Here is a 21,074-nt window from a genome sequence, read left to right as displayed (position 1 = left end):
TAGAGGTGCTACAGCTTCTTTCCTCAGTTGTTCGGTTTCCTCGTCACTTTTTTTTGTATTGTGAATAAACCTAACGTCCGGATGCTCAGGCGGCAGAGTCTTGACTCGACTTCTCGGCCGGCTTCCGAGCCGGCTTCTCCTCTCGCCCGCCCTTCTCTCCTTCACGCTCGGCGCCTGCGCGCTTCGGGAGGTACAAAAAGGATGGAAGCGCGCGCCAGGAGCGCAAGTGAGAAAGGGGGTTGTGCGCTCGGCGCGGACGGCCGTGAAGGGACCAAAGCGCGAAAAAAAAAAGAAAGCAGGAAGGAAAGATAGAAAGAGAGAAAAAGAAAGAAGCTGCGGACCGCGCAATCTATCCACTCGCGCTGTCGAGGCTCCCGCCGTCGCCGCGCACGCACGCTGTCGCTGCTGCCGCCGCTGCTGCCGTCTTGTGTGTCTGTCGCGGCCGTTCAGCGCGAGCTAGCGCCGAGAGGGCGGCAGAGGAGAGAGATCGCAGGGAGTTTTTAATTCTGCAAGGTTGAGAGAAGCGCCGTTGCTGCTCCGGGCCACCCGAGCAGCTCCTCCAAGTCTTCCACGTCGTCCACACTCTTCGTCACCATTTGACGGATTAACGAGCCTTCATCGGTGGATTTTGCTACTCCGATCGAGCTCATATCTTTTTTTTTTTCTTCTGCGGTGTTGTTTCCTACTATCTTTCTTGTGCCTCCCTTTTGGTGTGGCTGAAGACGACATCGTCGAGTCGACCTACGGTAGTGTCGTGTTGACGGTGTGTTGCTCAAGCTACTTCTGTTCTACTCAGAGACGCATCGACAGGTCCTCCGCTGCGGTTGGCAAGAAGAGTGACTTCACTGAGGTCAGATTACATTCCTGCTTTCAGTTTATTTTTAAATTATTCTTTCTCGTTGTTTAGACCCTATGTCGATTTGTTAAGAAACGTAGGTGTACTAGGGAACTCCACTTGCTGCGTTTTAGTTCGGGTAAGTGTAAGCCGAGGAGTGTAGCGTCACGAGTTCAAGACTTGGTAACTCTACCTAACGCTTACAGTTATTTTTGAAAACATGGAACTCTGGTAAATGCACCGCAGGACGTTTAAAAGCATGCTTTGAACTGATTTTGAGAGCAAAATTAGCCCATGTTCTGCGAGAAAAAAAAATATAAAAAATGTCTTTCAGCTCACATATAGGATTTAATGAAGCTTTGCTCCATGGAGTCTTGTGTCATCAGGTGCCCCATCTACATGAGTATTTAGTGCACGTCTTGCGAACCGAATACCCAAGACTGCGTGGTTTTGGCTACTTAGAATTGATGCATAATTTCATTGAAAGTTGCAGCTTGTCAGAAAGTAAGGTATTCGTGTGGTGAGGGTGCCGATAATGGCAGGCTTGTAAATTGTGGGTTAATACAGTATGCTAGTGATTTATGCTGGAAACCTTGTGTTTTTGTTATATACTATTGTGAATGTGTACGCATAATGCTTTTGACGTCATATGTCTGACATTGCCATAAAGTTATTCCTCTTTAGATTGCTCGCCTTAACTAATATTACGCTTCGATAAAGCGTACTTGATTCCAGTTACTAGCACTCCTTAAGCAGGTAATGTTTGTTCGCAGCAGCAAACGGCTGCCCTAATACGTTGACTCATAGAACAGCAGCAGTGTTATCGGACTAAGCGCGTGCCATTTGGGCAACGATGGTCTGTAATATTAGAGCTTTTTTTTAATAACGTTCCTTATTGCTTCAAAGCTTAAAGAATAGTCAGTGTCACACGTCGACGCTCAAATTGAAAGCTGTGCGGTACAACACTCGCACGCGCGAAATGTTAAACTAGAGTTTTGTACACATCGTTACAGAAGCCCTAGGTAATACACTCCTGGCCACGACGTTCTTCGGGATCAACTGAAAAGAGAAGAATGTCAAATTTTGCCGGCATCGCTCACAGCTGGGGCGTGCCGAAGCGACATGCGTTTTGTAGCACGTGGTTTGGATGTTGACTTCTACCCTGCTCGTGTGTTTCGTGATATGATGACGCTAAAGTCTGTTTTTAGCACGTGAATTTCAACCGGATATGTCGCTGGAGGTTACTTTACATATGAAATAACTAAATGGCTATGATACCTGCATGTTTGTGATGGGATTTCTCACTGGAAATTTTTGTCTCACGGTTAACGTAGCGAGAGCTCGCATAGAAAAGCTTGATGTTCAGAGCTGCTTTCACTTTGGACGATAATAAGTATGGGCGTATAATTCGAGGTCATGGTTGTGATGTTTATCAGGAAAGGAAGGGGATGTCGGCCTTGCCATCTATGGGCAATCAAGAGAGTATAGCTTCCGGTTGATTAGTGGGCCATTTCAATATAAGATGCCAGCGGTAAACATGCACTGTGTATGTTAGGGCCGATATCACTGGCTTTACTGATGAACTCCTTTAACGTGATAGTCATTGATCAATCGCTATAAGAAAAGATGAAAAGATGACACGGTATTTTATACATCGGAGTTCCTCCCTTTAAACGTGGGACACTGCGGCTCTCTGGAAGTATCGGTTTCCTACTCTAATTAACTAGAATGGGCTCTGGTTAGGACTAGATGTAAGACTTATTGGATATCATTGCGTCTTAGGCATTCTCGCTTTCTGCAGATAGCTGAGCAAGCTTGTAGATAACCGAATGGGGGGGGGGGGGGGGGGGGAGGCATTTAATACACACGGATTTAAAGCCTGTACACCGCTTTCGATTTGTTCATAGGCTTTGTCTGCAAGGAATGCCAACTCACATGAGGCCTACTGATGCTTCCATGGTTAAGTGCCTACACCGAAAAACGCGTAGATGGGTGCCATCGGAGTTGTTACAAACTCGATTCCGAATATGCTTATGGATCTGTCGTAATGTCATTCAAAATGAATGCTTTGAAGATAACATCTGTCCTTGTATGTAATGGAGACAGAGTTCGTTACTGAACGGCCCTGCTGGCAGCTGCACTCATTGATTACCGTGTTCACTTGAATATAACCATCCTTTGAAATTCGTCGTATTGTATTTGATAGCATTATATTTCAGAACAACATAACAGGAAAAAGAATAATGCTCAAGTATTATTTTTGGGAAGAGCGTGTTGTCGGGCTAGTTGGTTCTGCATAGTATATGAGAGAAATGCGCAACAACTTAGGACACAGGACACGTGAACTGTTGTATGTGTTTCTTCCTGTGTCCTGTCTAAGTTGTTGCGCATTTCTCTTATATATTATTATTTTTGGGACTTCAGTTCCATCAGTGATAAGTGACAATTTCGGCAAAACACAAATAGATGGTTAGATTCGAGTGCATGCGGTATCTTTCATCCTTGCACCTGTGGCCGGTAGAGGCCCTGTATGCCGCGCTTCGCACAACTGGGAGGAAACACGAAATTGAAGCACGTGGCGAACAGCGAAGCAGCCTATGATCGCGCATCCGCTGCATGCAGGTTTTGCCAGAGTGCGCAGTTCGGATGGACGTCGCTATGATAGCTACAGTTAAGTTTTTCTTTGTCAGTGTAGCTGCAGAGGTTAGAGTACATTGCACTCTCGCGTCTTTTCAGTACGCTCGAAAATATCACGAAAAGGATCACCTATCTTGAAAGTAGTGCACAACTCACGCGCGACGTTTTCCCACGGCTTATCAAAGGCTTCAAACCGCTTGCAGGGGCTTCTCCAGAAATTAAAATGGTGAGGAGATGGGGGGGGGGGGGGGAGGGGACAAGTGCAAACGCATCCCCTGTGATACACACTCGTCAGTGAACGTCAAGCAACAACAATAAACAACAGCAAAAAAAAGAAAAATCTTAGATATACAGTTGCTGGGACGTGTGTCTTGCCATCAACTATAGCTGGCCGTGGATGTTCGTTGACGGTATTCGGCACGAAGAGTACGATTTCTAGCTTCCCTCCTCTAAAATAAAAAGATACATCGAAAAGAGCAGGATCTGTCGCAGAAGATGGCCGCCAAGCGCGCGTGGAGTGGAATAAGAAGCAGAGGGTTGTACGTGACGGAATTCTGTCAGTGTTTGATCTTTCTCCTATGTATGCGACTAGGTGTGCGTTCCGTTTCTTTAAGCCTCTGGCAAGAACGCTTTCTAGACGTCATACTAGACGCCCCAATACATGTTCAAATATTATAAAATGTCTACTCTACTCATCACACCACCTCGCGGTATAAAATTTGAACTGAAACTTATCAATAACTATTCTAGTATTGTTTTTTTTTTTTTTTTTTTTGAAACTTTGAATAATGGAGGGAGGGTAACTGTCCGCAGATCCCTTGCGTAGCAGGGGGTGACAGAAAGTTAGTTGGGCGGATGAGGTCAAGAAGTTCGCAGGGATCGAGTGGATGCAGCTAGTACAGGACCGGGTTAATTTGGAGTAATATGTTGTTGTTGTTGTTGTTGAAATGTTGTTGAGATATCTCCAAAGTTTACTGGCTTATTTTGTTGAGTTCATATTCATGTGTTTTTTTTTTTCTTATACTGATCTTTATTCTGCAATTCCCTGCTGCCTGAACCTCTCGCCAGCAAGTTTTATGTTCTTCACATATTGATAAGCCTTGTTCAGTACTATGTGCGTTTTTTGCTTCTCTTCGTGCTTTTGTGGTATTTTGTTACATTGATCATGACCTTTTGTTGGTACGTTGTTTTTTGTTTCGTTCCCCCCTTATCTAATACCCCGAAAGGGGCCCGTAAGGGACAGTAAATGACTATGATGATGAATATGCCTTCACCCTGTAGTGGGTATAGTCCAGCTGATGGTGGTGGCGATGATGATCATGGTGATTATGATGATGCACATGCATACTGCGGCGCTCTCGAAGAGCACATCTTGCTGCTCAGCAGACCTAGATATTGTTCCGCCCGGTTAGACATAAAAGTAGCCCGCATCGATGCTGACTTTGGTGAAGTTGCCTTCTTAGAAAGCTTCGTGAAAATTGAAACGCATCCCAAGATGGCGTCCATCTAGACTTCTCAAGTAAGCTTCTGCCGGGGCTTGTCACCCTCGGCCTACCTGGATTCCGTCGCACGGTGGCGCCGAGCAAATTAGGCGCGTGTTTACCATCCGTACCGATGCAACATCTCAAAATTAATTGTCGTGCGCAATGATTTTGTTTCATTTTTGTATATTCAATCATCAGCGATTATTCTGGATTGAAAATGGAGCGACAAGAAAATATACAAGAAATTCCGTTAACGAAGGTCGAAAGTCTGCCCGTTAGCCGCAATGCCTTACTACTTAGCTATTTATGAAAATAGCAAGGTTTCTTTTGTTATGAATGGTTTTCCGCTGGATGGATAATTTCAATAAGACATATTTACTTTCAGAGTTCAATTTCAATAAAATTAATTCTAGTGTGCAAACTGAGCGTTCCATTCAGTAAGAAAGGTATTTATTCATGCAGTGTTAAAACGTACTTGAGGCAGTAACTACACGCAATGAAATCATTACTTTTGATTAAGATGACACATTAGACTTGTTGGGCGAAACGCTAGTAAACGCGAGAATAAATATAAAATTGCAAAATAATTTGAAATCAGACGCATGCATGCACGCACACACACTAAAAGTAAAGTCATTACAAACCGGCGAACAGGAAGTTTCAGGTAATTAATAACAAACGTACAACAAATGAAATTTATAGAAGATTACAAAAATAAAAGTGTGTCAGTGCTGAAGCATGAAACTCTCTTGAAACGTAAAACAAAAATAGAAACGTTGACCGACCACGGAGGCCATCACGAAGGCCTTAATTATGGCTCGCTCTGTAAGTGGACTCAAATACCTACAGGAATCGGGCCCACGCCAAAAGGGGAGCCGAATATCATACACAAAATATCGACACAAAAAGCACGCGTTACCCTCCTTTGCCTATCATGTGTTTGTAGATGTAGCCATTGTCAACTTCACGACACCCCGTATACTCGTGGTTCACAGGTTGCAGCGCTTCATTATTTCATTATTTTGCAGTAGGGAAGCTTATTAATGTTTTTGTCGTGATGTGCCCATATTTCGAATAAAAAATCACTAATATCTCAATAGGCGGTGAGAATTATTACCCTTGGCACAACATTAAATAGTTGCTTACTAGCTTATCCCATAATGGGCGGGGTTTGCCAGTGATTATACCTCAAGTACTGAAGAAACATGGCCTAGTTTGGTCTTCACACTGTTCAGAAATGCATGTAGACATTCTCCAGGGATATGATATACACAAAGCGAAACTAGGGGATTTAAAATTGAAGAGCGCGTTACAGGTTTTGTCAGCGAAAATTGACATGTGCACCTTCCCTTGAGAAAGGATGGCCGCTATTTTCGTCTTTTTTTTTTTTCTTGTTCAGTACCATTTTTTTTTTCTAAAAGCTTTTTCAAGCACAATAATCTCTTGAAAGTTTATGGAGCATTTTTTGCGCCTTTGTTCCCCCTGTACTTTTAGATCAATAGTTGAAAGTGCTGGTGTGCTCTAAAACCTTGTTAATGAAAAATTTGCTTGTACATTCTGCAATCCGAACGTCCGCAGCATTGCCAACTTCCGTTTAGCATGGTCAGGGGGTCTGCAGTTCGGGCGAAGTTTTTTTTCTCTCTTTTTTTCAAACATAGATCAGAGGTTCACCCGAAACGACGTTTTATGAACTAGTCCATGTGAGGGGCCATTTGTTTTCATCAATCGCAGAAGAGAACGATTCATCACGCTGTCAGCTTCCGTCGAATGCGAAAAAGTGCTCCGGACGTTATTTTTATATGCCCATCTGCAAATGTTTCTATCACTTTCGTATTCTTTTTTTTTTAGTTTTTTAGATGCCCCCGCGCATTCCTTCTTTCTTCAGACGTGCGCCATTCAGTTCATTGTCGCTGCGGATGACTCCAGGCAACCCTTCTCCTAAAGCCTCTCCTGGGATAAAATCACACACACACACACACACACACACACACACACACACACACACACACACACACACACACACACACACACACACACACACACACACACACACACACACACGCACACACACACACACACACACACACACACACACACACACACACACACACACACACACACACACACACACACACACACACACACACACACACACACACACACACACACACACACACATATATATGTTTTAGAATCCGCGTAAAATACGAATTTCTGCGCTGTTTATACATACATACATACATACATACATACATACATACATACATACATACATACATACATACATACATACATACATACATACATACATACATACATACATACATACATACATACATACATACATACATACATACACCGTGCAAAATTCGTACTTTAACCCAGCTTCTAACGCTGATCGATCGCTTTGCGAAACCAGGCGTCTTTTCTCCCCACCCCCAACCGCCTCACCAAAAGACCCCTACTCGAAGCTTGTGTTTTGTACACCTAGGTTTCGCGAATTCGCGCCGCTTATCTTACGTCTTCTCGACGCCTTTATCTGCCGCCCGCTGTCGGCCCTGCTTCTTTTTGGATTACGCCCAGAACCGATAGGCGGACGTTAGAGGGAACGTCTTTATGGAAGTCTGGTCTGCGCCGCGCCCTTCCCGACTTTTTTTATTGTCTTTATTCTTATATGCGCGCGTAATGCGGTCAAGCTCTAGACGGAGTCGTAAATGCCCGGAATGCTTTATGACCGGCTAGAAAAGAAAGAAAGGAAGCGGAATAGAGAGAAGAGGAGGAGGAAATAAGAAATAAAAAGTAAAGAAAGGAAGAAAGAAGATATAAAAGGAAATAGAGATGCCAATAAAGATTAAAAGGGAAGAAATAATGTATAAATGAACGGAAGATAGATAGGACGTAACAAGAGAAGGTTCCTTTCTGGAAGACCACGAGACTGGTGACTCTTTGTCGGCGTTCCTCTACGTCCACGTGAAGGCACGCACGGCTTCGCAAGAGCAACGGTCGTGCACGCTTCGTATTTTACCTGGCAGCTGTCGCGATCTCGCAGAGCCTGAGCGACCGGCATGAATTCCTGCGCAATCAGCAAGGCCGGGTGTTCTTGAATGACCAGTTCTGGCCTCATTTCACTACACATGTTGCTGCAGCGAAGCACTGACGCTGATCCGTGCTGCGTGTCGAGTGGCCCACCTCAACGTAGAGAACCGTTCTGAAGCAGGAATGCACAACGGGCAATGAAATTACTCATCTTGTCAACAAGATGGCGATCTCTTGCTGGTACAACAAACTGTTTGGTGAGAGAATGAATGAAAAACGAACGAATAAGCGAACGAATTAATGAACGATCGACCGAATGAATGAATGAATGAATGAATGAATGAATGAATGAATGAATGAATGAATGAATGAATGAATGAATGAATGAATGAATGAATGAATGAATGCGTTAATTGGCGATTCTAGTCGAACGCCCAACCTAGTCTTCCACACCGGCGGGGGGAATGAATGAATGAATGAATGAATGAATGAATGAATGAATGAATGAATGAATGAATGCGGGAATTGGCGATTCTAGTCGAACGCTCTAACTAGAGTTCCACACAAGCGTGGCGAATGAATGAATGAATTAATTAATGCTGTAGTTAGCGATTCATTGTGCTTTGGGTGAATTAACGAAGAAAACGAAAGAAAAATTCAAAGACCGTAGACGGCTGATTACCAGAACGAATGAACCGCGTTTTAAGGCCCCAATGGGCAAAAAAAAAAAGAACAACTGTAATCAGTGAATGATGAATACACAAATCTAGCAAATAAGCAATCAATCAATATATTACAGCATACGAGGGTGAATAAGGAAATGAGTTTATGAATCATAGAATGAGCAAAAACATTGCACCTAAAACACAGCCACCATTGCGAGCCAAGATATTCAGCATTTTCGTGAATTTGCCGCTCTAGTAATTGCAGGCAGTCATTTTAAAGCCGCCAGTGTTAATTACATTACTTTTCGAGGTCACTTCCTTTGCGCCTATTTATTTCTAATATTTCTATTTGTTTTATTAGGCGCTTGCGTGCAAAACAATTTGCGAGGGTTCTAGGCGCTGACTCCGAATACTACCTCGAATACTCCCCCTTAGACGGCAAGTGAAACTTGCCCTGAAAAACGTTCAGACTGCCAACAGGAAAGGAAGCGAAAAACAAAAAAAAGTAAGAACGAACCAATTTAGACCGGCATGGAGAAAGGAAATCATATTATCGCTTTTCGACGGTGAAACGCTGTATTGTACCTTTATCTTTCACATTTCCTAAATCCCGCCATAACGAGAGGAAGTCAAAGGAGCGAACTTATCTGCCTTAAGAATGCCCTACTATATTTAAATCCTTTTTTTTTTTTCACGCCGAAGCGTATTGAAGTCCAGTTCGGAAGTATCTACTTTACAGATGTCAAAACAGCCAAGCCATAAATCACTGAACTGTCAAATTGATAGTTTTTGGTTATGTTGCGTTTCAGTTTTACTGCCTGTCTCAACCACAGCACGAGCGTTTGAAATCTTGTGAGATTATTCTATATTTCGCAGTTCTGTCTGCCCATAAAATCAATTATTATGAATGCGTTTGTATTTTGCGACAATATGAAAGGCAGCACTTCATTTGCATTGCTGACCGCGATTATACAAAACGTATGTGTGAAATGCCTGTGACAGATTTTCTATTCTTGGGTGCCAAGATTACCTCGGAAGGAGACTGCAGCCATGAAATTAGGAGACGCCTGCTTCTGGGAAAGAGAGCAATGGTTAGCCTTGACCGCCTAGTAAAGAGCAGAGACATTAGTCTACCAACCAAGATCCGTATAACCCGTGCTATGGTCTTTCCAGTTGTGATGTATGGATGCGAGAGTTGGACTGTGAAAAAGGCTGACCGCCGAAGAATTGACGCGTTTGAATTGTGGTGCTGGCGAAGACTCTTAAGAGTTCCTTGGACTGCCAGACGATCAAATCAGTCGATATTGTCGACCATAAACCCTGACTGCTCATTGGAGGGTCAAATTGTAAAGTTAAAGCTCAGCTACTTTGGTCATCTGATGAGAAGAGAGGAGTCGCTGGAGAAATATTTGATGTTGGGAAAGGTTGAGGGTCGCCGGAGAAGGGGTAGGCAGCGAACGCGATGGTTAAATGGCATTCTCGAGGCATTGCAGATGAAGCTATGTGATGTTAAGAAGATAGTGAAAGACCGGAAAGCGTGGCGTGACATGGTCCATAGGGTCACGAAGAGTCGGACACGACTGAACGCCTGAACTGAACTGATGTGTGAAATGCATACCTTTTTTCGGGTGTGAAATAAGTGTTCCCGTTTATAATTTTTGCAGCTGTATACTTGTGCAAATGTGCCTGTCTACGTTTCCGTTAATTTACGCCCGTATTGTTCAAAGAGTATCTTCAAAACACGCCGCGCTTTGACCAGCGTATATGCTATTCTCTTTACTGCCCTCGTTTGCCACACTTTTTTTGTGGACATTCATTTTTTTGTAAAGTTGCTTCCTGGAAATCGTAGCTCTTCGCTAAAACTCAGATTGTATCCTTGGGAATCCAACTTATCAGCTTCATAACTCTTTTAACGATCTTGTGCAAAGCGAACGCCTCCACAAGGCGTCAAAAATATTTAATGCAACGTCAAAGAAAGCCGAGACGACGAGTAAAAGAAAAACTAACCCAAGATGGAAGAGGCAGTATAACTTTTTGATATTATGTTTTTATTCCCTTCCACTGCTTTATAATCGCTTTAAAACAGCGGAAAGTCAAAAGAGTCTTTTTCAGATCGTAACAACCTGCGGTACCCTGCCGTCGAGATGTCTTTATATCCGAGGCTGTCCAATTCTAGAGGTTCGCGACAGCAATTATCTCAGCCCTGTCAGGACAGTTATGCCTTAATGCGGTCGATCTTGAAATTCATAACTCCGACGTGTATTCGAGCTGTTTTTCTTCTCCCTTTTTCAGTATTTCGACTTCAAGCACGGAGCCACTACAAAATAATTAGAGCAATTCGCAAAATAGTGCAAGAAAAGGAGCCATTCTTTCCAAGTCAGCTGCTGCTTTTGTCGTGGCAATTAGGATTCTCGCAGGAGCCTAATGTAATTTATTCAGCGGTTCAGCAGCTAGTGCGCCGGTATTTGTTCGCACGGCGTTCGCGGTTTATTTTCTCCCTCTCCCGTCTTTACTCTTGGTGCTCGCGAAAGCTGGGAGCATAACACATATTTATGCACATTTGGCGCTTTCCCAAATAAAGCATTCTTTCTTGTATAATAATTTTATATTTTTTTACGGGCTGTTGGGGGCTAAAGAACTCCGGAGAAAAGTGTCTTCTTACACAATGTCCACTTGACTCAAACGAAACATCTTTGAAGCTCAGTGCAAAGAAATCCGTATTATTTTTCTACTTTGCAACTTGTCTGGATGTACTTGTCTTGAGTTTGAGGCCTCTGAACGGTTTCGTCAACCCCCTCATGATACTTACTTTATCTGCTTACCTACACGCATAATCGCATGATCCACTTCGAGAATTTAGAATCTGCGTTTTTCTTTCTACTGAAGCTAGGTTAAAACGACCCAGAATACGTATTCAATTTACATAGTCTTACTTATACTCACCCTGACGTGTGGGGCCAGTAGCGTTTTCGATGTCACTAGATCTGCTTAATTAGCCCGGTTTATTTACCTTCCATTATCGATGGCTGTTCAAATCATCTGTTGAGTAGACCTGATTGTGGCGTTATAATCATTCTAAATGCCATTAGGGAGAGGGAAAAAAACAGTGTGGCGTTCGTTTTACATGCGCGTGACGGTGGGTATACTTGAGCCTCGCATTTCGCCATTACAGTTGGTTACTAGTCGCTTTTTTAGGGTTAAGAGGGCCTTATTGAATTCCGTGCACGACGTCAATTTGTATCTCAAGTATAATTGGCTAACAGATAGTGCACGCATCCCTTTTTTTTGCGTGTTACAAAACTTGTTTCGAAAATTTTTATGCCCCATTTTATCTACACTGCGAAGGTTTTTCTTCCCAGACAGCCTTGTTTTCTACTAATCCTGCCGGTGTGGCGCAGTGGTTACGGCGCTCGGCTACTGTTCCCAAAGATGCGGGATCGAATCCCGGCCTCGGCGGCCGCTTTCATTGACGGCGAAACGCAAGGCGCTCGTGTGCTGTACGATGTCGGTGCACGTTAAAGAACCCCATGAGGTTGAACTTTCAAGAGCCCTCCACTATGGCGTCTCTCATAGCCTGAGTCGCTTTGCGAAGTTAAACCCCTCAAACCAAACCAAACCTTGTTTTCTAGTCGCTAGAAAGACTTCTCCTTGAGCCAATAAATATTAGCAGCCGTCGTTATTTCTTCTTAACTAAAGCTGTTGGCAGCGGTCTCCTATAGCGCACATGGGAAAATTGGTCACGCAAAACATTTACCGTGTCAGTGCCGTGATAGGATGGGCTCTTAGGTTGACAGTGATCAAATGTCAGTGACTCGCAATAACGAATTAGAGGGCATCTTCATTTTCGATTTTATTTTCTTAACAAATCCACTGTTCAATGCCGTTATCTTAGCTCGGACAGCCAGCAAGGTAACTGGAACAGCTGCTAGATCACTGTGTAGACATTCAACGCTCACAGCTGCCTATCTACTTGACGCAAGCGGCAGGTGAGGGAGGCGTGATACTTAGCGGAAAAGCTTCCAAGAAGCATGCATAAGCGAGTGTCTTATCGCCGGCCGACTGCTCAAAGGGTCCGAGATGACACTGACGGCAAGACCGCCATCACTGTGCGGATTTGCGAAGCAGTTCACCTCAATGAAGAACCTCAAGCCAGGGGAGTGATCGTACCCGCTGCATCAGCGCTGGATACCATGCAGCACCGAGTAACGAACCCAGTACCTTGCGTATGCGAGAGACGAATGCTTATGCCACAAGACCACCCGCTCGAGCGACGTATTGAGACACAATATCTCACACGCCATTCAGAAATCCTCGCACCTTCCTTTAGCTGCTTTAAGGGTTTCGAGATGACTTAGATTCTCCGAGGGTTGTCTTATTAGTTCTTTTTCTTTGAATTTATTGCTTATCAGTGTAAGGATGTCAGTGGCTGTGACGGGGTCAAGTTGATAACGGGCTTCCGGTGTCTGAGGCGCACACCTTATAGACAGCCCCTCTATGCATATATTTTTATTTTTTTGCTCCTTTTCTTGCACGCTCCGTTGTGTGAGTGACTGAGCAAAAGACTGAGCTTGAGGCCAGCTCTCAACACCTGCACGCATATCTGTGGACCTTAGTTCGGCTCATCGCATTGCGGTCCAAACACTCGGATACTGTCTCTGCATTGTCACGTAGACTCCGAAGTACGCCAGAATGCTGTAAGCAAGGCAAAACGTTACGCACAATGCAAAATGTAACATGCCATGGACAATAAAATAGTGGTTACAGCATAAGTGTACATGCCGAAAGCGGGCCTTTTTCTTGTTATTTTTTTTTTCAAGTTTTCTCATGGTTGCGTTGAGTTTTCGTTTCGAATCCCGGCCACCGCGGCCGGGATTCGGTCCCGCATCGTTGTGCGTAGTCGAGCACCCTAACCACTGCCTCAGCACAGCGTGGCAAAATAATTAATTGATTGCGACTATTTGATTACAGAAAAAAAAGTAATTGAATTACACGAGACGTACCCGCTTGAAAAAACATAATGGAAGATGTACAAAATTTCACAAAGATGTACTTGGCCACGTTTAATGAATTCCTTCAACGCGTTACGTTCAATCCTGACTGCAACCTTAAAGCTATATCTGACTATAATCCCGAAGCGTTTCGTTGAAACTCCCGAGGTATGCTAGACGTAACAACTCTGTGATCGTCACGTCCAGTAGTTTTCTCTCTCTGCTCAGAACAGCAGACAGCCGAGCTGAAGGGTGACGTCGGTGTATACACCCTCGCTCGAATCAGACGTGCCAGTGTAGAAACTCGCTTCTCTCTCTCTCTCGTGGCGCTCTTGAATAGGCCCTAAACAGCTACTCTGAGTTGCTTCCTCGTGCAAGAACTTTTTTTTTTTTCGAGCTCTCTCGTCATAGCGCTCTCGACAGCCCGACGTGCGAATGTCTTGTGAAACCTTGCGGGTGCGGTTCTTAGACTAGAAGACGCGGTGAGTTGCTTAACGACTTCTTGAGTCCTTCGTCTTCTCTGGCTCCTTCGATGCGACGCCCGAGACGTCTTCTCGGCATTCGAAGAAGCATAAGTCAAGCTGCTAAAGGGGAGTTCGGCAGAAAGGCAGCAGCTTCGTTTGAAGCTTTATGAACTGCAGCTGTTTGTTCAGCATGCAGCTGACAATACAAGTTATTTGACCAGAACAGCATCTTCAATAAACGCGTGGTTCTGAAAACGAAAGTACGAAAGTGACTTGGCAATTGCGCAGATCCAATTGCTTTGTATGTATCGCTCGAGACAGCAGACACTGCAGGAGGGCAGGAACTAAAGCATAAGAGCGCGGGAAAATCATACAGGAAAATGCAAAATACGACGGGATTGAATGCAATAAGCTGGTATAAAAGAAAGAAAGAAAGAAAGAAAGAAAGAAAGAAAGAAAGAAAGAAAGAAAGAAAGAAAGAAAGAAAGAAAGAAAGAAAGAAAGAAAGAAAGGATTGAAGGAAGGAAGGAAATATAAATAAGAGAAGTCTAACGAAGTGAAATTGCGCTTTCCCGTGGTGGTTCTTAAAGGCAATGTTTAAAACTCTGTACATTGCAACAATGCATCGCTGCTAATGGCAGTAAGAAAGAACTCCATCATAGCAGCCTGAACGAAACGTCTTTCTTACAAGTGGCTGTTTAAAAGCAAGCAGACGTCCGCACCAACAAGTGCTAACAAAGCCGTTTCCAGGGTGCTAAGAAGGCTGCCCCGCGGCGAAAGAATCCCGGTGCCACGTTCAAACGTGGGAAGGGACAAACACGAAAAGCAGCCAGCAAAGCGACAAACGAGCAACAAGACAAGCAATGGCAGTCCCGGGCCCAATAGAGGGCCCTAGCCGAAGAAAAGAACTCCGTTCCGGGGACGAGGTAGCAGGAGCGGGGAACGGTAAACCAAACCGTACCGCTGATTAACGGAAAGGAGAAGCGGGCAAGAAAACCTGCGGCGGACCAAAAGACGAACGACAGGCCGCGACGCGGAGCTCAATCGGTTGCCCCTGGCAACCGCGCCCTGAGGCCCTCGACGACTTTGGCTCGAGCTCGGTTTGTCCATGGCTGCCAGTGGAACTCGGCAGAAATGAACCGAGCTGAGTGAAAAATTTATGCCGTGCTTCTTATTGTGAGGTCAACTGCAGCGTAGTAAGGCTTGAACAGGGTAGAAGGGAGAAAGCGTAAGATTGCCACGAGATGTCCGCCGACTTTGAGCTGAACATTTATTTGTCATTAGCGAGTGACTACCATGGTGAAATTCATTGCGTACGATCAATGTTTCGAGCATTTCCATACGTTTACGGTCTGCTTCGTAAAGTAAACTCTGTGAAAACCCTCACTGCTGTTTGCTATGGCGTTATCGACTTTGTGGCAGTTTCGACAAGATGAGAGCGGTCATGTGTCTGGCGCCGCCGAGGCGTTGCTTGTTACTGTCTGCGCCGTGAATCCACCGGAGACGGCATCGTCTGATAGCTTTTGCCATACAATGTAAATTAAATACTAATACAAACAGATGTTGAGGTTCTCGTGACATACCCTTCGATATTCCTAAATCATATTTGAACATCAGCAGAGCGTGTCTGAACCAACTAGCCCTCAAAAATGATCTACTTCGATATATTTTGTATTGTTGAATTTTGCGATATGGGAGCGTCGCCTCAAGCAATTTGGGAAAATAAATATGCTTGATCATCCGGTTTTCCAAACCTAATCATAGGCTTAGAATGGTACAGTACCGTATAGGCACTACTGCTTCAGCTACCCCCCCCCCCCACCCCCATTTCTCCCCCCCCCCCTCCAAAGCAAAGGACGTAGATTTCACCCGCAAAGACGACGAAAACAAGTTTTGCTTACAACGCAGCATGCAAAAAGAAATGCTACGTTAACAACGCAAATAACGCAAAATCAACGAAATTAGAGCGAGGAACAACAAAACGCTCCATTACGTTCATGGAAAAATCATTCGCCGTATGGGCATTGTTTGAATACGTTCGTATTACTTATCTGATATACTACAGTGCCCTGGACTCGGTGTTAATAAATTTCACCTCTATATTTAACTGAACAAGGGTTGACTACGACCGTGTGAAAGTGTTGCATCTATTGCTGCAACTTCGGCGCCATCTGAAGGCGTCGAAGAATATTCTGATACCTTTCATTTCCTTCCCATCTTTTTCTTTTTTGTTCTTTGAAAGTCATGTAAACGCTTATTTCAGCCACCAAATATCGAGAGCGCAACGCCACTGAGCGGCGTATGTGTCAACGTGAATGCACCAAAACATCAATCTGAAGAACATTACGAAATGTGAAGGCCATTGCCTACGCTTGTGCAGGATCTCTTAATTAGCCCACGCGACGAGCAAACAACTCCTAAAAGGAAGCAATGTTTGTTGTTGCAATGCCGCAGAATGACTTCAACGGTATTGCCGCGCCAACCAGTCACAATACACGCCTACCTTTCTGCGAGTGTTTACAGCGACGGAAACACCCACGCCAGCTCCATTCAACACATGGTTACCCAAACTACTAAGCTCTTTTCAGTTCACCAGTTTGTCAACTGTCTATAGAAGCGCTTCAAAGGAGCAAGTTTTTAACTGCAAGCACTGCGACAAGGCGGAAAACATTTCATTCAAACCCACAATGAATGATATTTGCACTAGCCCCCAGTTAGCTCAATACCGAAGGCATGTCATGAGACCGGCTATGATAAAGGAAGTGCAGTACGCTCTAAACAATAAACATGTACTGATCGCGTCTTGAAGACGAAGATGTAGGCATCAAGAAAGTAAGAAATATTTCATTTCGGAAAGCGCAACACTATATGGCTGCGCCTAGCAGTATAGATAACAGAAACCAAAGGATGGCAATAACACAAGTGTTGGACTCGGGGCTACAGTTACAGAAATACATTCTCAGTTTGTTTCCCATTAAGGCTTGTGCCCCTGAAGTCTCACGTGATGGCCCCCAGTGTGCATTTTTGTGCAAAAACAAATACTCCCCCCACCCCCTCCTCTCCGGCCTGCTTGCGTCCCAAGGGGAAAAAAAACAAGGGGCCCCAGCAAAACAAGGGGTTGCCCGGACAACCCTATCCGCTTCCCCTTCCCATCGTCCTGCTTCTTGTGACCTGTCAAATCAGTTTACAGTCGCTGCTCTAGTTAAGTGGAACGACGCCATTTCCTCTAGTCATCCGTTCTCTCGCAACTCGAAGCCGGACGCAAGACCCGAGCTGCTCGCGAAGCCATCGTCCTCTGTCTCCATACCATGAGCCCCTATAAAACCCTGACAAAGGTGGCAGCATGGCAATCCGGAGGGCTGGGATGTGCGGCTGTTCAAATATTGACCCCGTGCAGACAGAATGAGGCGCTCTCATCTACGCGGAAGTCCCCTGACCGACCGAGGCTCTTTCGGGACGAAGCTCCAGTGGTTGCAGAGGAAACGGTGCTTGCGTGCTGTGTGTATTATTTGTGTGTGTGTTGGGGGGGGGGGGCGTGTGTGTGTGTGTGTGTGTGTGTGTGTGTGTGTGTGTGTGTGTGTGTGTGTGTGTGTGTGTGTGTGTGTGTGTGTGTGTGTGTGTGTGTGTGTGTGTGTGTGTGTGTGTGTGTGTGTGTGTGTGTGTGTGTGTGTGTGTGTGTGTGTGTGTGTGTGTGTGTGTGTGTGTGCGTGCGTGCGTGCGCATTGTGTACGCCTCCGAGTTAAGTGGCACACCCTACGCGAGTTTCAATAGAAGTCGTTCAGGCTTGCGCGGGCCTATCCGCGAACAAAGTATTGAGTGAGTGCTTATTCTACCTGGTGCACCAAAGTCTAGAATGCGCGTCATTCGGGTGCACTCATTTCGACAAATGGCGGCTAGCCATTGCTTTCTACAGTGAGACACATTGTAATAAATCCAGCCGCCAGTCAATTCATCAATATATCCATAAATACCACCACTGCTTCGCCATCCAAATGTCAGTGACTTCAAATATCATTCAAAATTTCAGTTCATCACCTAATCAATCAGTCAGTACACTTTGAATCAATAGAATAATCAATTTCAGTCAATAAATTATTTCTTCCACTCGACCATGGGCTCAATCTTCCCTATATCAAAAAGGTGATGTGCCTCACTGACCCGGCAACGCATTACTGGACTAAATAATTTCTCCGTTTTCTCCAGCGATCATAGAATAGTAAATGTTGCAGCACAGACAAACCAAAGCGTATGAAAACGTCTCAGTTTTAAAAACGCGCGCAATCTCTAAGCAAGATAGAGGCTGAAATTAGCCCGCAATGCTTCACCGATAAATATGCTTATGACAGAATCGGACGAGTACTAAGTTGATGTAAACGAACTTACCTCTGCTTGATATGTCTCCTCCAGATTTTAATAAAAATCAGACGGTTGCCTGAATAAAACTGTGACTAACACATAATTTGAGTCTACTCAGTTTACATCTGTCTCAAAACATATCAGAACAAATTCCCGCTGTACGATGAACACCTTGTTACATGGGCCTGTCAGAAAACATAGGTAGCGCCAACAAAAACCACACCAATACCCGATCAGTGGGAGGCTCTGCTGCCCTGCCCGACGCCTGAGGACCAGCTCAAGCTGATCGACAGTGCGCGCAAGACGACAAGGGTCACTTGAACCCTCGACTGAGGGCCTCCCTCCCGCAGGGAGAACTCTTTTTGCTACAATAAGCGTTTTCCCTCACTCAATCATCCTGCAAATAGAAGAAATGGGGCTGCAGAGAGGAGTAGTTTTATTAATTGTGCCTCTGTCTTGCGACATGAGCCACCACACGCCTGTCCACAAACCAGGTTGACGTCACAGCCACGGACATACAACACCGCAGACGGGCGCTCCCTGACACCGGAGCTCCGTGTCCGGCCCTGCCATTACTCCACTTCCCTTTATTTTATTATTTTGGACCGGAGCTGGCCACTACAGCAGTGATTTATTTTTAGTCTCTTTTTTTTTAACCACCCCGCATAGCTCGGCTGTCAGCGCCGATTCGACGTGAGGCGAGGAGGTGCTGGCCTATGAGCAACATGCTTATCGCATTCGCGGCTGGACGCCCGCACGCCCGTGTGACCGTGTAGGAACAGGGAGTCGCAATATCACACCTCACGCAGCTCTCGGCACGTGAGATTATGGTCGACGGACCGTGGAGTACATGCAAGAGATGAGTCGCGCCGCCGTGCCCCTGTGCCAAATCGCAACGACAGATAGCTTGAAAGCCCCTTTTAACTCTGGCCCGTCGGGCGTGGCAGCTTGAAATGTTTGCAGACTCCTTACAGCAAGGTGTTGGTGGCGTTAATCTAGTTTGTGACCAAAATGCGACGTGCTACATCGTGTTTCCACATGACTTGTCAACCATGCAATGACTTTGAAGCTCTGGATCGACGTATCAAAACCGACCACAGCATACTGTGGCAGACGAAAAAAACGCCGAGCTGAAAAGGGCGGGAACAGGAACGTTAATAGGAAGAACAGAACACTCTTTGGCGGATTCAGAGCCTAAGTTGGCAAACATTGTAGCGTCCACAGGCAACATATGGTCACGTGACCATGACATGTCATCACGTGATCTGCTTCAGACAAGTGATCATACGTCGGTTGCTATCATTGTGGTAGCACATCTTGTACAAAGCGTGCAGATTTTGAACACTTGCAGGTCTCTGGGTTCAGCAAACACAGAAAACGGCACGTACTCTGATACGCCCGCGGAGTCTATCGCGTTTCGCAGCAGAGCGTAAAACGCTCCTATTTGTTCAGTTTTCCTAACTACCCGTTAAAGTTTATCAAAACAAAATCTCTGCTGGCATTCCGGCCATTGAAGCCGCATTCTGAGAATGTCAAAATATGGACGCTCCGGTGTGCTTTAGGACGACGAAGTCGGAACTACTCCAGACCCATCCAGCGAAAGTATCTCATATCCGATATGTATATCCCATTTACGCAGGGGATATCGCACGTTATACCATACCATAACATGGCCGTACCGTGCCATGCTCCCCCCCCCCCATACCACATCATACCATACCATACCGTACCATACCATACCATGCCATGCCATGCGATACCATGTCATACCATACCATGCTGTACTGTACTGTACCATACCATACAATACCATGCCATACCCTACCATACCCTACCATACCATACCATACCATACCATACCATACCATACCATACCATACCATATCATATATCATATCATACCATGCCAGGCCATCAATAGATCTATAAGCATGAGTTTTTCAACTAAATCATACCCATACCATACCATACCATACCATACAATACCATGCCACTCCATGCCATGCTATACGAAACAATAGATCTAAAGCATGAGTTTCTATGCTATGGCGGCCTGCCGAGGAAGCCCCTTACGAAACAGCAGGGAAGTAGCAACTAGGAGCTTGTTGATATACACACGCCCTTCCATGCTCTAGAGGCTTTCCTGGGGTAGAAATATCGACGCAAGAAACAGCCTTGCTGTCCCTCCGTTCCTGAATAATGCAGAACGACGGCGAAGAAAGAAAAAGCGACAGCCCACGCTCCCTTCGACAACGACAACGCACTGAAAGGCGACAGGGTCGCGAACGCATGCAATTCAAATGGGCCGCAACTATGACGAGCAACTGGCGTGTTTTGTAACCTTGCAGCGCCGAGAATGCGTACGGATCGGGGCGTGTTCGGCAGAATCGTTCGTAAAACACATCCCCGCCCACGTTTTCTAACATTACTTTATCACTTTCTTATGTTCCCAGCGACCCTGCAGGGCAACGTGTCAGGGAAGATGAAACGGCCACAAATATCCCCTCTCTCGCATCAGGCGCGCACAGCATGGAGATTTTCGAGTCCGACAAAATATGTGAGCCTATGCATATGACCCGGCGTGAGCTGGTGATGCACGGGCCGTATGA

At 45.2% G+C, this 21,074-nt stretch overlaps 1 protein-coding gene across 1 annotated transcript in view; it reads left to right on the top strand.

Annotated features, from left to right (window-relative positions):
* The first annotated feature begins 236 nt into the window (after positions 1-236).
* The window catches only part of LOC146173641 (excitatory amino acid transporter-like), a 122,002-nt gene continuing 101,164 nt past the window's right edge, over positions 237-21,074 (top strand). Inside the window, exon 1 of the mRNA XM_084583767.1 lies at positions 237-850. The gene's annotated coding sequence lies outside the window, so the exon portion shown is untranslated. The remainder of the gene's footprint in view (positions 851-21,074) is intronic.

The sequence above is a fragment of the Amblyomma maculatum genome, chromosome 11 (genome assembly GCF_055883805.1).
Source record: "Amblyomma maculatum isolate TAMU_Amacu chromosome 11, ASM5588380v1, whole genome shotgun sequence".
Lineage (NCBI taxonomy): Eukaryota > Metazoa > Arthropoda > Arachnida > Ixodida > Ixodidae > Amblyomma > Amblyomma maculatum.
Note: the sequence above shows the minus strand (reverse complement) of the source record. Positions and strands in the feature narration are given on the sequence as shown.